A 13242-nucleotide genomic window follows, 5' to 3' on the forward strand; every position below is an offset into this window, starting at 1 on the left:
TCAAACACTGGCTTGGAAAGGAGCAGTGTTCTTCATCCCCAACCAGGGGGGGTGGGGGTAAAGAATACTGCTCTGGGAATCCCCAGCTAGTCCTGCTAGCACTGCAGCTCCAGTCACGATGGATGCTGCAGCCCCAGCTCGAGCTGGGTTGTAACTGGGCTATGTGGAATGCTGGATCAGCACGTCACCTTATTTCCCCAACCTTGTCTCTCACTTTCACTCCCTTTCTCTCACCCTCGTCCAGTGCAGATCAGGGTTATGCCTGAACAGGCCTGCTGTAGACCCTAAACCCAGAGGGAAGGTTTCCAAAAGTGCAACACGACAAATCAGTCTGTGCTCAGAACTGATGCATGCACATGCACTTCATTGAGATGCCTCAGCACCAGGATCTTTCACTTAGTGTCAAAAAATGACATATTCTATGAGGTTTGCAGTGATTAATATGAAGCAGTATCAGCTTCTAAAGGAATACTAAATCAATCTCAATACACTGTTGAAAGCAAATGCAAATAATATATCCACATTTCATCCAGCAGATGCAAATAGCAGGACTAAGCTTTGCTCTGCCTGATGCTTAGTTGACTTTCCCTGACAATTTAGTCTGCAAACTAATCACTTAATCATTGACATTTGGCACATCCAGAGTCCTTTTAGCCACAGAAAAAGAGTGGAGCACAGACAGCTGTGAGGGCAGGGGACACAAATGAGAAAGGAATATAAATGTTACCTTCCTCCCTGGCCAACTATAGTTCTGACTCCTTACCAGCTTGCCAAACAAGATGCCATTTGTCCTTGGAAGACATACGAATTCTAAAGTTCCCCAAGCTCAAGGTATGCAATTATGGCTGGATTTTGCAAACAGAGTGCAAGGGAGTGTGATGTGGTTTCCTATGCCTGCCCTTGCACATTTCTGCTGAAATTAAGCCCTTCCAATCAGGACGCTACTGACTGTGGTGGGAAGACACCATCTATTTTGGCCTTAAGGTCAAGGAGGAAGTTTTCCCACCATGTCACAGAAAGGGATGGAAAGTTGTGGCTGATCTGCTCAGCAGTGCTAGCCCATGCGAAGGCAAAACCCCTGCCATGGCAGCTCCCAGGTGAGCTTCACCTTGAAGGAAGCCACCACTATGGCTCCTGGGCAGCTGACGTGTGTGTCAGCTTTAATACACGTCTAAATCTATTTGTGCTGCCCCCAAAACACATTTTCTTCTAAGACAAGGCAAAAAGGTAAGTGACTGATACAAAAATGATCAAGATGGTCTTTTTCAGAGATAGCTGTTCAGTATGCAAGTTTGAATATAGCCATAGACCACACCTGTAGGTCTGAATCAAAGCCCTGCAAAATCTATGGATCTGGCCTGAGCCTTGAGAGATCATATTTTGTAATTTGTGTATACACACACACTGGAGAAGGAGTGAAGACCATGAAAACAATGGCTGAGAGACAGCCAAAGACCTCCTAGAGAAATAAAGTCTAGAATCAAAGTTCCTTAAGAGTTATGCCTACTAGCAATGGAGACAGAATTAATGTATAGTAAGTAATAAAAGATAGAAAATATAGATAAATAAGAAAGAGGCAGAACTCAGAAAACACTTCTGGCGTTGAAGCAAAGTGCCTTTTTAAGAGTGGAATATTACGGAGTCATCTGCAAAACCAAATAATAGTGAAAAAAAATCAACTGTCAGAATTCATTGGCTTGGTTCTCAAAAATGTATTTCATTGAAAACGACAAAGAAAGAAGAACTATAAAAATAAGCTTCTCAGAGGGTTCTGCCCTAATAAAATAAATATATCAAAGAAAGATGAGCAAAAGTTTTGTGACCATCTTGGAATCTGATCATGATGTTCCAGACTCTCACAGAGTATAAAGAAATTGCATGTTATATTATGCCTGAAGGATTACCCCTTCTAATGGTAGCTGTAAACAGTATGCCTATTTGAAACCTTGAATGAGAAAGGACAAAGCATACTGTGTGACTCAAATCCACACTGCTCTCTACAAAAACACATCAGCAGTATTACACCTAAAACAAGCTGAGACAGCTTGTGAAAAATAATAATATAGTGCAAAAACATGCCCACTGGTCTGTTGCTGCAGACGGGGTGGCCCGCTCCAGAAACGTGAGGAAATCTCAGCCAAGACCTGGTGGTGCCGGGCGGCTCCCGCACCTCCGTGCCTGCGCCAAGCCCCGAGCCCGCCGCTCAGTGCCCGGCACGGTCCCCTCATCCGGGCTGCACTTCAGCAGACCACGCTTTGCAGCTGCTGCCCACCGTTTAGTTGCAGCGAGACCCTGCCGATGGGAAGCTTAGTTTAAAAACACATGCCCAGTCGCCTACAAGAGGCAGAGCGGAAGGACCTGGTCGCAGCTCGGGAGATGGCGCCTGCCGGCAGCAAAGCAGCAGCGGCAGCCAGTTCCCGCGCACCGGCGCGAGCGCGAGGCCCCGCAGCGCCGGGGCGCATGGGTCCGCGGGCACCAGGCTGTGCTCTGCTCGGAGGCCGGGTGCTGGGGATGAGCCACCGCCACCATCCCACCGTGCAGCCTCGGTGGCACCAAAAGCATCACAGTGCCCCCGGGAGCAGAGAGGAGACCCCCTGCCGCCCAGCCGGCTGTGGCTGGCACAGAGCCTCCTCTCACGGGGCTGTTGAATTCACATTTGCCAATATTAGGGAATTTTAATAAGGCTCAGACTTTTTTTTTTCTTTTCTCTTCTTCCGCTTTTTAATCAGATACCCAGAAAGGTGACAAAGGCCAGATAAGCCTTGCTGGGGCTCCGGAGCGGGACCAAGTCCCCGCTTTGAGTAATCCCGCTCCAGAGTTTTCCCGCAGTTTGTCGCAGGGTCGTAGTGCCTTGTGCTCTTGCCCGTGAGCCCAGACTTGTCTCCAGTGCTTCATGGGCCCTGCACATGAATGTTTCGGGTCATCCTAGGGGGCCTAGTAGTCCTGAGTAGGCAGTCCTAAGCCTCCCTATGCCCCAGCTTGATTATTTTTTGTAGTGGTTTTAAAACTTTTTTTTTTTTGCCATTGAAATAACCTGGCTAGTGAACTTTCTGGAAACCAGTACTGCTCTACTTTAATGTGTACTTTCAGCTAAACAGGTACCTTTTTGGTTGCCCTTTCCTTCTGCATGGCTACCTGCTCCTCGAGCACAGTTTCACACCACTGCGCTCTCCAGTCTGCCCTGGCTCGTGCTGGCAAGCTCCACAGTAAGCTCGTTGCACACCGTACTGCCCTAATCCGGGGTACTGCCCACATTTACCTGGGGAAAGACTGGAGAACTAATTTTTTTCAACCTTTCTGTTTCATTTCTGGAAACCTGCAAAAAAAGTGGGTGGAAAAGCAAAAGTTGCAGGAACAAGGAGCTGAATGGAGGCCCTAGGAGTCAGTGTGTAGGTGCAGGGCTGCAATGCTGCATGCATTTACAAGATGTCTTTCAATAACTGTCTTAATGAGGATTCTATTTATTTTTACAAATAAGGAATACTTGGGTGTTAAACGCTCCATGACTGAAACATCCCCTTCACACCTGAGGAGAGATCTGCCAGTCTGGCTTTGATAATGGATAGTAGCCAAATAGATATATAAGCAGGTCTTTTACTTGCCTATTTTGGAAGACCAACAGACCTCTTTCAGGGATTCAGGCCAATGGCAGTACTTACATTTAATAATTCTATATAGCACTTTCCTACAGTGCACTGCAGGGTGTTGTAAGGCTTCATTAGCTAGTGCTTGTAAAACATTTTGAGCCCTCAAATAAAAGAGACTGTTTTTGTGTCAGATATTATGAGGATGTTTTTCACTGTTCAAAACTTACCGTTGCACCCTGGAGCAGCCAGCTTTGCCCAGCACTCAGTGCAGTCGGCTCTGGCAGCGGCAGGCATCAGCCACCAGCGATAGTGTTACCATCACCATGCATGAGCAGGAGTGTCTGGAGCAGCCTGAAAGGAACAGTGGTACACTGGTTTTTTTTTACAGCTAAAGGAACATTTCATTGATTTCTAAGTAGAAATCTTAATTTTCTCTATTGGCAACACTATAGCAGCAAATCCTATTTATAGACCAGTCATGTCTTTACCAGGAGATTTTATTCAATTACTTTTTAAACCTTTAGAAAGAGTCATAAAAAGAAATAGAAAGTAACAAAAAGGAGGCAAGAAGGCTATATTTCAGCATAAGTGAAAACTATTGCTGTTACTATTCACAGAACAATTCATGCTGAACAGCAGTAAGCTTTTACTGGCACATTAAACAAATAAATGACAGTTTAAATTAAAACATTTAATCAACTGTTGGTCTTGACAAACCTTCCTGTACTTGGCCATCAATTTTATATACCTAGAGGCAACCCAGACCTTTTTGTCCAGCCCCTCAGCATGGCTGGGGCCAAGCCGTGTGCCCAGGACCGTGGTGGGTCACGTACTGCCTCCCAGCACGGCCCAGCACCACCAGTAAAGCGCTGTTGCGTCAGTATGTCCCTCATCTCTCCCTCGCTGCCCCCAGGTTCGGGTGGGCATCTTCGCCTATCATCGACCCTGCGGCAGCCAGGACGCCTTCCTAAAAACATAGTCTGAGATAGGTTAAGTCCAGAGAAACTGTAAGGTCACCCACATTTTGGGACCATCTGTGCTAGAGCTGAGAGCCCTGCCCGTATCACCTCCCTGTCTGCCAGGCTGACTCCTGTTCCTTACAGGCACTCTTTTCTTTCACTTTATTTTACTCCAAACAGTTTTATCATGTTTTTATGCAGCACAAATATGTCAAACAGAGGAGTCATTACTTAATTACTTGATATCTAAATCAGAAAGTTTAGTGAAAGATCTCAAGTTTGCTTAATTACAGCAACTTTATATAAACATCTGCTAGCAAACATCAGGGCTTGCAGGAAGTACACCACAAATGACAGGAGGCCTCAAGAAAATAATCTGGGGTAACAAAATAAACACAGTGGTTCATCTCAACTTGCTAATCTTCTGAATATTTCCATTCGAGAGTGCTTCTGACATGCATTTTTGAAATTCAACCAGAGAAGTCTACATATCATTGGAGTGTTTTGCTTTGCTGCTCCACCAGCCTGAAAACCGAGTCTGTATTTCTACTCTCCATCCAATTTCTCAAAGAATGTCGTTAACATTATACCATCTCTCTCTTCCACAAAACTTAGCCAGTAAGACCTTAAGCCTGGCATAAATATGTGTATTTCAACTTAAAATCTATAAATTTTAGTTTGGTCACTTTTTCTATTCACAGAAGGGTCTCTAATGGATGGGCAGAGCTAATTTTGTGACCAACTGTCCTGTCAGAATTTTTTGCAGTATACAGTGCCTCCAGCCATGCGCGTCAGCCTCCAGGCACATCCTCCAGACAAAATCAGGCTTTTTTAAACGAAAGAGGCACCTCGTCCTCTAACTTCTCTCGCAGTTAGATGGCAAAAATCTCTACCAAGACTAGATCCACCTCGTCCTCACAGACTTTTCCTACCAAGAAGAGGCCTTAGATGTCAGGCAGAACTAGACGATCAGATTGTCCCCAGCACATCCAGCATCTGGAAAAGGAAGAAGCCGAAATTCAGGTGGGAAAGGCCTAAAGCTTGTTCTCTGCAGGATATTGGCTGCAACCCCACCGAAGCCCAAATCCCTGCTCTCAGTGCCCTCTCGCGTGCATCAGTCACCTACAAGCAAAGTGTCCCCCGAGGCTGTGGTCCACAGCACCAGGGCAGCGTCGGGGACCACAGGCCGGGCTCTGCCGGGACTCAGTGCCCCTCAGCAGAGCGGGCCATGCACGGCCCCTCCCGGCCCCGCCGGCCAAGGGCAGGCCCGCCAGGCTCGCCCAGCCGTGCAGGCATACAGGGCTGTATCTTCATGTAGGGCCCGATGCTGAGCCTGCCTCTGCGCCTGTGCCAGGGGAGGAGGAGACAGGAGATGCCTCCTTACTCTGTGGGAGGAGGAGACAGGAGATGCCTCCTTACTCTGTGTCCTCACCTACTCTTCTCCTGCTTTGTAAGTGAAATCAATAGACCTTCTGCAGCCTACGTTATTGTTTACTGTTGATAAATTTCTCTTATAGAAAAAAATATATAATCAAACTTACTAAGCACATTAATGCCAAAATACTGCAATGCATCATACTTAATTGTGACATATCCACCTGTTCTTAGCAGTGTTACCTGTTTGTCACAAAGGAGAGCTGTAGTTACGCATACAATTTTAATTCTGGTGTAAGCTGAGTTCTGGTCACCACAGCAGGTAACCTCTCAGTATTTTACCTGATGGAATTAGGGTATTAACAGTCTAAAAGACTATTAAAAAATAAAAATAACAAGAAGGTAGTCTTATCAGAGTAAAACCTAAGCCATTTCCCAGAGCTGCCAGAGTCTCTTAAATCACCCACAGGAGAGGAGCTTTTTCTTATTTGGCATGGCTTAATGATGGCCCTAGAAAAGAACTAATTAACCTAATGGCAGGAAACCTAGTGTGTAATATTGAGCATGACATTAATAGCTGTGCAAATGCCAAAGAAATCTTTTTTTTCCCAAATTATTATGTGATTTTTGTTACTGTTGATCAAGTTATGCCGAGAGACATTTGAACTACCTACATGATCTTATAAAATTTGCATTTATATAGCTTCTTCCATACTTACAGTCATCAAATGCCTTAATGAAATAATTCTTTACAGAGATGGGGAGAGACATTTTTATACCCACACGGAAGGCAACCAATCTATAGAGATAAATAGGGAAAAATAAAGCAAAATTTTACATTCATTAGTGGTGCTCAAGGCAGAAGAGAAGCCAATTCAGTCTCCTAGAACTGCACAGGCTCTGTTTGCTGTGGGTAGAGAGAGCAATTTTAGAAAGGAAAGTAAACAAACACAGAAGGAAAAGAGTTGAGTTCTCCACTAGATGCAATTTCACCCCTGCAGTCTCCTTTAATTGACTGAAGAGACTTTGCCATACAGCTCCCTGCTATTACCTGTCAGCTTAAATTGGTTCTTAGAGCAATGTCCTGAATGAAACCTCTTGATTAAATCGTTGTGCTATACACATACACACAGGGGCAGAGGAAGAGGCAGACTTGCCTCCCTCATAAAATGTACGTCTCCCACCTTGGGGATTCCATAATGTTTCAAGGTTTTATCCCATTAGCGCTCCATCAAAAAAGTGCACCTAAGCAGCATTCCTTCCCCCACAATGGCAAAATGACAATTCAGTACCAAATTAGGTACAGTTATTTTTTCTGTGAAACTTGCAAAACACTACTACCAAGTTGAGTTACACTCATGGAGGTAGTGGTGGTAATCTTTAAAACATTTATCAGCTCACTATAAACTTGGTAACATCCATCCTCAGCAAATGCCAAATGCATATTCAATAGCTGATAAATTATATGATACATATATAAATGTATATGATAGATAAAGGCATTAGTCCAATATGACTTAAAGCAATTAGCAACTGCAAAACACATTAAAACCTTAAAGAAGTTATCTGGCCTCTGGACCATAGCTTCCCATATAGGGAAGGACAAAAAAGGCTAAACAGCCCTAAGCACTCTCCATACTGAGGAAGGAAGACCTTTTCAACCTGAGATTTTTTATATATATATATACTTAAGCATATTGATCAGGTGTTAAACTATCAGCCACTGGTCAATAATTCATTACATTGCCTAATGCACTTAACTGCTAAACTAGCTGTGGCAGATTCCTTATCCCGAGCATTAAAACTCTAAAATTAAGACAGAGTGGGGTTGCTGAATTCTCGTTGCGTCAGAAACCCAGAAGACTCTTGAGTTCCTTCCTGATGAAAAGTGTATAACACTATTAGAGTCTAATCCTATTATTTTATATTTAATTAAAAAAATCTTGCAAGCGAGGTGGCCATCTAATTGCAAATATGCAGAGGCTCAACCTACTTGTTGAAAAAAAACAGAACAAAAAGGAAAAACAACACTGCTCCCAAAAAACATCTTCAGGCCCAAACACGTACAGCTTTGCTCAACCCAGGAACAGACTTACTCAGAGCCACCAGCAGAGTATGCGGGGGTTTTTTTGAGGGCTGAGCACCGACATGATGAGGATGTCAGATATCAGCTGCCACAAATCAAGCACAACATCTAGCTATTCAAAAGCAAAGTGCTTTCTGTCAAAATCATATTACAGCTTGGTCTGAAATAAAAACGCTTTAACTTTTGTGTGACAGATCTTAGGAGAAAAAAAATGACACGGTTCTGAAACACAAAGCTAAGCTGACTGGATTTTTCTTCTGTAATTTCTAGTTTAGGCAGTGAACCTCCCCAACCCCTTTTCTCCCCAGATCATTTATTCACACAGACTGGCTCTCCCCCAGCAGTGAATCTGGGGCACCACGTGAAAGGAGAGCAGCTTGTCAGGCCTTCGGGTGAAGACCCCCCTGATACGTCAGGGCCATTTAAGACAAGATACCAGCCACATTTTCAGACTCTTTTTTTTTTAACTGCTTTTTTATGTGCTTATGCGGGGAATCTGGAGAGAAGAGGGCACGGCCCTGGGCTGGGCTGTCCCTTTGGTGTGCCTCCTGCAGAGCTGTGCTCCGGCGCGGCAGACTCCCGGGGAGCCCTGCTAGCGGAGGGCTAGGCTCGCCCGACCCCAGCTTTGATGCACAACACTGTTCTCAGAAATTGTTTTTTTCATTAATGTTCTTAATTGCATCACTAACATCAAAATAAAGCTGCCTTGTGGTTTCTGATACTTTCAGACATCGAGGTCGGTTACGTACATACGTTTGAGAAATGAGGAAATGAAGAAAGAAAATACATGCAGTTGCTGCAGAACAGTCTTAACCCATCCCTCTTTTAACAATTGTTTGTCTCTAGTAACGGAGGCTCCAATAAAGTTAAATGCTTTCAAATCAGCTGGACCAAATTCCTCAAACAAAGTGGAAGGTATTTTTGTGTCAGCAAAGCTGATTATTAAACAAATATTAGAAAAATTCCAACTTATTCCATATTTTAGTGTAATTCCACCGCTTCAAAACAGAGAAAGGAATTTTCCAATCTGACATTGGTTTGCCTGAGGTTATTCAAGATTTTATTAGCAAAGAATTACAGGCTAAACATATAATTAATATCAGTCAGCGTGGTTTCATGGAGAGTAGATTCTGTCAAACAAACACTTTTTAGTTTCCTTTTTTTAAACAATATTTTATCAATTCTATGCTGATGGAAATAGTTTTCCTTACTATCACACTACATTTTGACTGAAAAGCTTGCTTGCATTCCTTGGAAGTAGCAGAGTACATTCTGTGGATTTAAAAATGGCTCACTGATAACTATCCAAACTGTGATGTTAGTGTAAAGATATCAAGGAGCAGGGCTATGAGAAAAGGGATATCTGAGGAAAATTATCTTTGGTCCAACGTTAGTTGATATTATCAATGGATCTGGATGAAAAGGAAGATAGGATAAAATTCTTGCAAAGTAAATATGCAGTTGTCATGGAGACCGGTGGGACAGTGAATAACAAGAAGGTTTGGTCTTCTGGACTGACCTGAACCACTTCATTAAATGGTCTCCAGACCTTATAATGGATAGCATTGCACTGCGTCGCATCAAAGAAAATCGTGAGAAAGGTGGTTTGAAAATTGTGTACCCAGACAGGTACCCACAGGAAGAAGAGGGATAAGACAAAGGAGAAGGGTTGACGCAGGCTTAAAATTCATGGATGGGAGCTGAAAACAGGTAAACATGGCCTTAGACTAAGACATGGTTTCACAGCAGTGCAGGTAATTAAACAGCAGAAAGAATGACTGGAAAAATTGGTACACTTCCAATCACTTAGTCTTTAAAATGAGATTTCATGCTTTTCTAGAGGACCTGCATGCTTTAATCCTCTTCTGGAGAAAGTGAATGGCCTCTGTGTAAAGGCAGTCAGAGTAAATGGTCATAGCTGTTGCACAGCACCTCACAGCCTATGAATAATTCATTGACAGGTCAGATATTAAGTTTACAACACAGCAGAGAGGGGAAAAAAGCCAGCTTGGCTTTGGGGCAGCATCTGCAGAGACATCTTATAAAATGAGGAGTCCTGCTCTAAACGTCTCTGAACACCAGTCCTGGGCCACCATCTCACCAAAAACTGTCTAGCTACAATGGAGCTTAGAGAAGAGCAACAAGAGCTGTCCTGGCAAAGGACTCATTTTTAAGCAGAAATCCTGGTGGGTGACTAAGAGGACAGTGCCTTAGAACGGGAGGTCACTGCTAGGACGGGGCAAAAGTATTTCAAGCACTTTAACAACAAGAAATAAAATGTAATTAAGAAAAGCAAAATGTTGGGACTTGTAAATGTTGCTGGGGACTTGTAAAACTGCATTATAAAACATGACATGCGTTTCAAGGAGATGAACACAACGGTTTAACAAGATTTCGTCTGTAACTTGCTTAATGAATACATCATTTATGGCATTTCTGAAGCACCTGGATCGCAGCAGTGCGTGCCAAGCTCCCCTGCAAGGCTGACGAGTGCCCTGAGCGGCCCCGGAGCGGCTCCCTGTCCCCAGGCACACAGCGCCCGTCGCCCCGCGAGGTGCAGAGGAGGCAGGCTGCGGCCCCCGATCCTCCTGCTCGCCGATATCAGAAACGCAAAGTGAGCTCGTTGCTCCTGCACAGCCCCCAACAAACCAAATCTGTGTAGCTAAACGACAGCCAAGGCAGAGCGTGGCCCTTTGAATGAGAGATACTGCTCCGATTCAGAGGAGAAAGCGTAAAAAAAAGAAAAATAGGTGATGATGTGCCACTGAAAGAGAGGCAGAGAAACACAATACGTGAGCCTTGAATAAAAATGAATAACTAATCACACTATATTCAGGCCGCAGATAGAACATTTCATCCCCTTTTTTGTATGCTGATCAGTCAGGCAGGCACAAAAATGACCCTTCTTGCATGCATGTTTTCAGGAACCTGTTTCACGCAAATGTTTATTTCATCTGACTGGATCTCGGCCGGCCTGCAGCACAGCTGATACCAGGTGTTTGCTATTTAAGGACTGTTCGCTGAAAAGCGCGGCTCAGAGCAATCAGGCAGGTGCCTGTGTGTGAGCATGGTCGTCTCTGCGCCCCCAGGAGCATCCAGAGCTTCAGGCCTCAGCAAAGGCTCCCAGGGAGCCAGGACGCCGGGTTTTCCCCAGCATCTGGCTCAGCGTTGTTACACGGAAGCGCTGAAGCTGGTGCGGTTCGAGGGGGTCTGTGCCAGCCCGGCTCCGGTGAGGCGGCTCGGCGGTGCTCCCCGCGGTGCCTGCCTGCCTCGGCCGCGTCGCGCCCGGCTCACCGCCTCCGGGCTCCCAGCGGTCGGCCGCGCGAGCCTCGGGGTCGCCCGTCTCTGTTATCACGGAGAGGTTTACTGAACAGGCAGGGATTAACAACAAAAGCGTTTCCTGCCTTTCAGCCCCACCGCAACCACCTCCAGCCACCTTTCCCACTACGTTTGTGTTTAGTGTCCTCAGTCCAAACCCAGGGAAAGCTGTCTGCTGAGCATAAAAGGTAAGAAAAACCACTCCTGCTGTTTAGCTAGCCTGTAACAGCACAGGAGACCATCCGAAAGGGGCCATACCAAAAGACCTGTTTCACCTGGTATCTCATCTACGACAGCGGCCAAAGGCAGGTGCTCAGGGAATAGCTGGGATAAGGACACACCGATAGGACACTTTGCCCCTGTAACGTCCCTACATCCGGCAGCATGTGGCGGAGGGTCACAGGGAGCCAGGGATGGTCCCTGTGCCTTGGGTAACCCCCGATGTGTTTCCCTGCCATTAACATCTCCAGGGTCCCCACAGGAATGTGGACATCTACAACACCACGCGGCAGAGCACTGCACAGCCGAGCCACATTTCACCTGAACGGATTACCCACGCAGCAGGGAAGGGTCGTGTCCCGTGGATCATCCCCTGTTCGTTTTACACCCGTCACCTGTGCACAAGACAGGCATGAAAGAAAGTTCTCGAAAAGGAGGGAGATGTGGGCCAGAAGGTTGAATGGCATAAAGAAATGAGAAGAAAAGGCAGGACGGACTCCAACGCTTTTCTGGACTCTCACTTGCCCCCATTCCTAACCCTACCACAGCAGAGGTACTGGAGAGCTGGAAGGGTCACCTTTGCATTGGTCACCATTGCTTTTGGTTTGGGTTTTTTTATTATTATTACAAAGAGCTGCTTCGTTTGAATCAAAACTCCAGGGCTTTACCATACTATGTATCCCAGCTACTATCATTTTATTTAGTTAGTCTGCATTTAGTTAGCGTCTTCCACGTTTTCTATAAGAAAAGGTATGCATTTTGTTAGGAAAATTCAGGTTTATTGCTGGGATTACAAGCATAGGAGGAGGAAACAGAAAGAAATTCAAGGACCATGAAAAGGAAGCAAAGTACTTGAAAAAAATATGAATGATGGGCTAACCAAAGAAGAGAAAATATATTCCTAAACACATAAAGATATTGGTGAAGTCTGAAACAGGTAAGCATAAAGTAAGGCTACTTACTTTATACTTGTCATGACCATGATTACCCACAGCAGTACCAGGGACGAAATGCAGACAACCGGGAAGGTGCAACGAGAGGTGCTTTAGTGACTTTCCTGATAGGTGACTAAAAGATGATCAGTAGAGAGACATCTGCCAGTTGTAATCCGTTTATCAGCCAGGATGTTGACTTTGAAGAGATTTCTTAGTCTGGACAGAGATGGGAAAGGAAAGTGAAGAAGTATTAAAACATGTCTGTTGCCCATAGGCGAAACTGAGCATGTAACAACACATTCGCAGCTAGTTTGTATGCTCGTAAAGAAGGAGCATATGTATGTACGGACAGATGCATAAGCAAGGGGGACAAAACCTCTGAAAAGACACCACTACTGCCCCAGAAAAGCAGCTGGCTTTTAAATGGGATCTTCTCGCCAGCGTATTCCAGGATCTAGTTACATTACTATGGATGACAAGAAGTCGTCTTCCTTCATCCTCATGGGGATATAGAGACTACTGAAGTATAGCTAAAGAGCTGAGTGTATTATAACATTCAAACTGTTTTCTGTCCCATTACTGAGCCTAGTTTTAAGAGAATAAAAAGAAACTTCTTTGCTTATAGAGAAAAATATTGTGTCAATCTGAAAGATATTCATCACTAAGGGGAACTCACATGTCCCTGCGGGCTCATAATTAAACAAAACAAAACAAAACAAAAAAGAAAAAAAAAAAAGAAAAAGAAAGCAGGGAAACTATGCGAT

General features: G+C 44.8%; 1 long non-coding RNA gene across 1 annotated transcript in view; it reads right to left on the reverse strand.

The window, feature by feature from the left end:
• LOC112987057 (uncharacterized) overlaps positions 1 to 13242 on the reverse strand; it is a 54493-nt gene that overhangs the window by 38469 nt on the left and 2782 nt on the right. The window contains exons 3-4 of the long non-coding RNA XR_010385626.1: positions 12506 to 12694; positions 3815 to 3938 (exon numbers count right to left, since the gene is read on the reverse strand). This is a non-coding gene — a long non-coding RNA (uncharacterized LOC112987057). The remainder of the gene's footprint in view (positions 1 to 3814; positions 3939 to 12505; positions 12695 to 13242) is intronic.

Source organism: Dromaius novaehollandiae, chromosome W (assembly GCF_036370855.1).
Source record: "Dromaius novaehollandiae isolate bDroNov1 chromosome W, bDroNov1.hap1, whole genome shotgun sequence".
NCBI classification, from domain to species: domain Eukaryota; kingdom Metazoa; phylum Chordata; class Aves; order Casuariiformes; family Dromaiidae; genus Dromaius; species Dromaius novaehollandiae.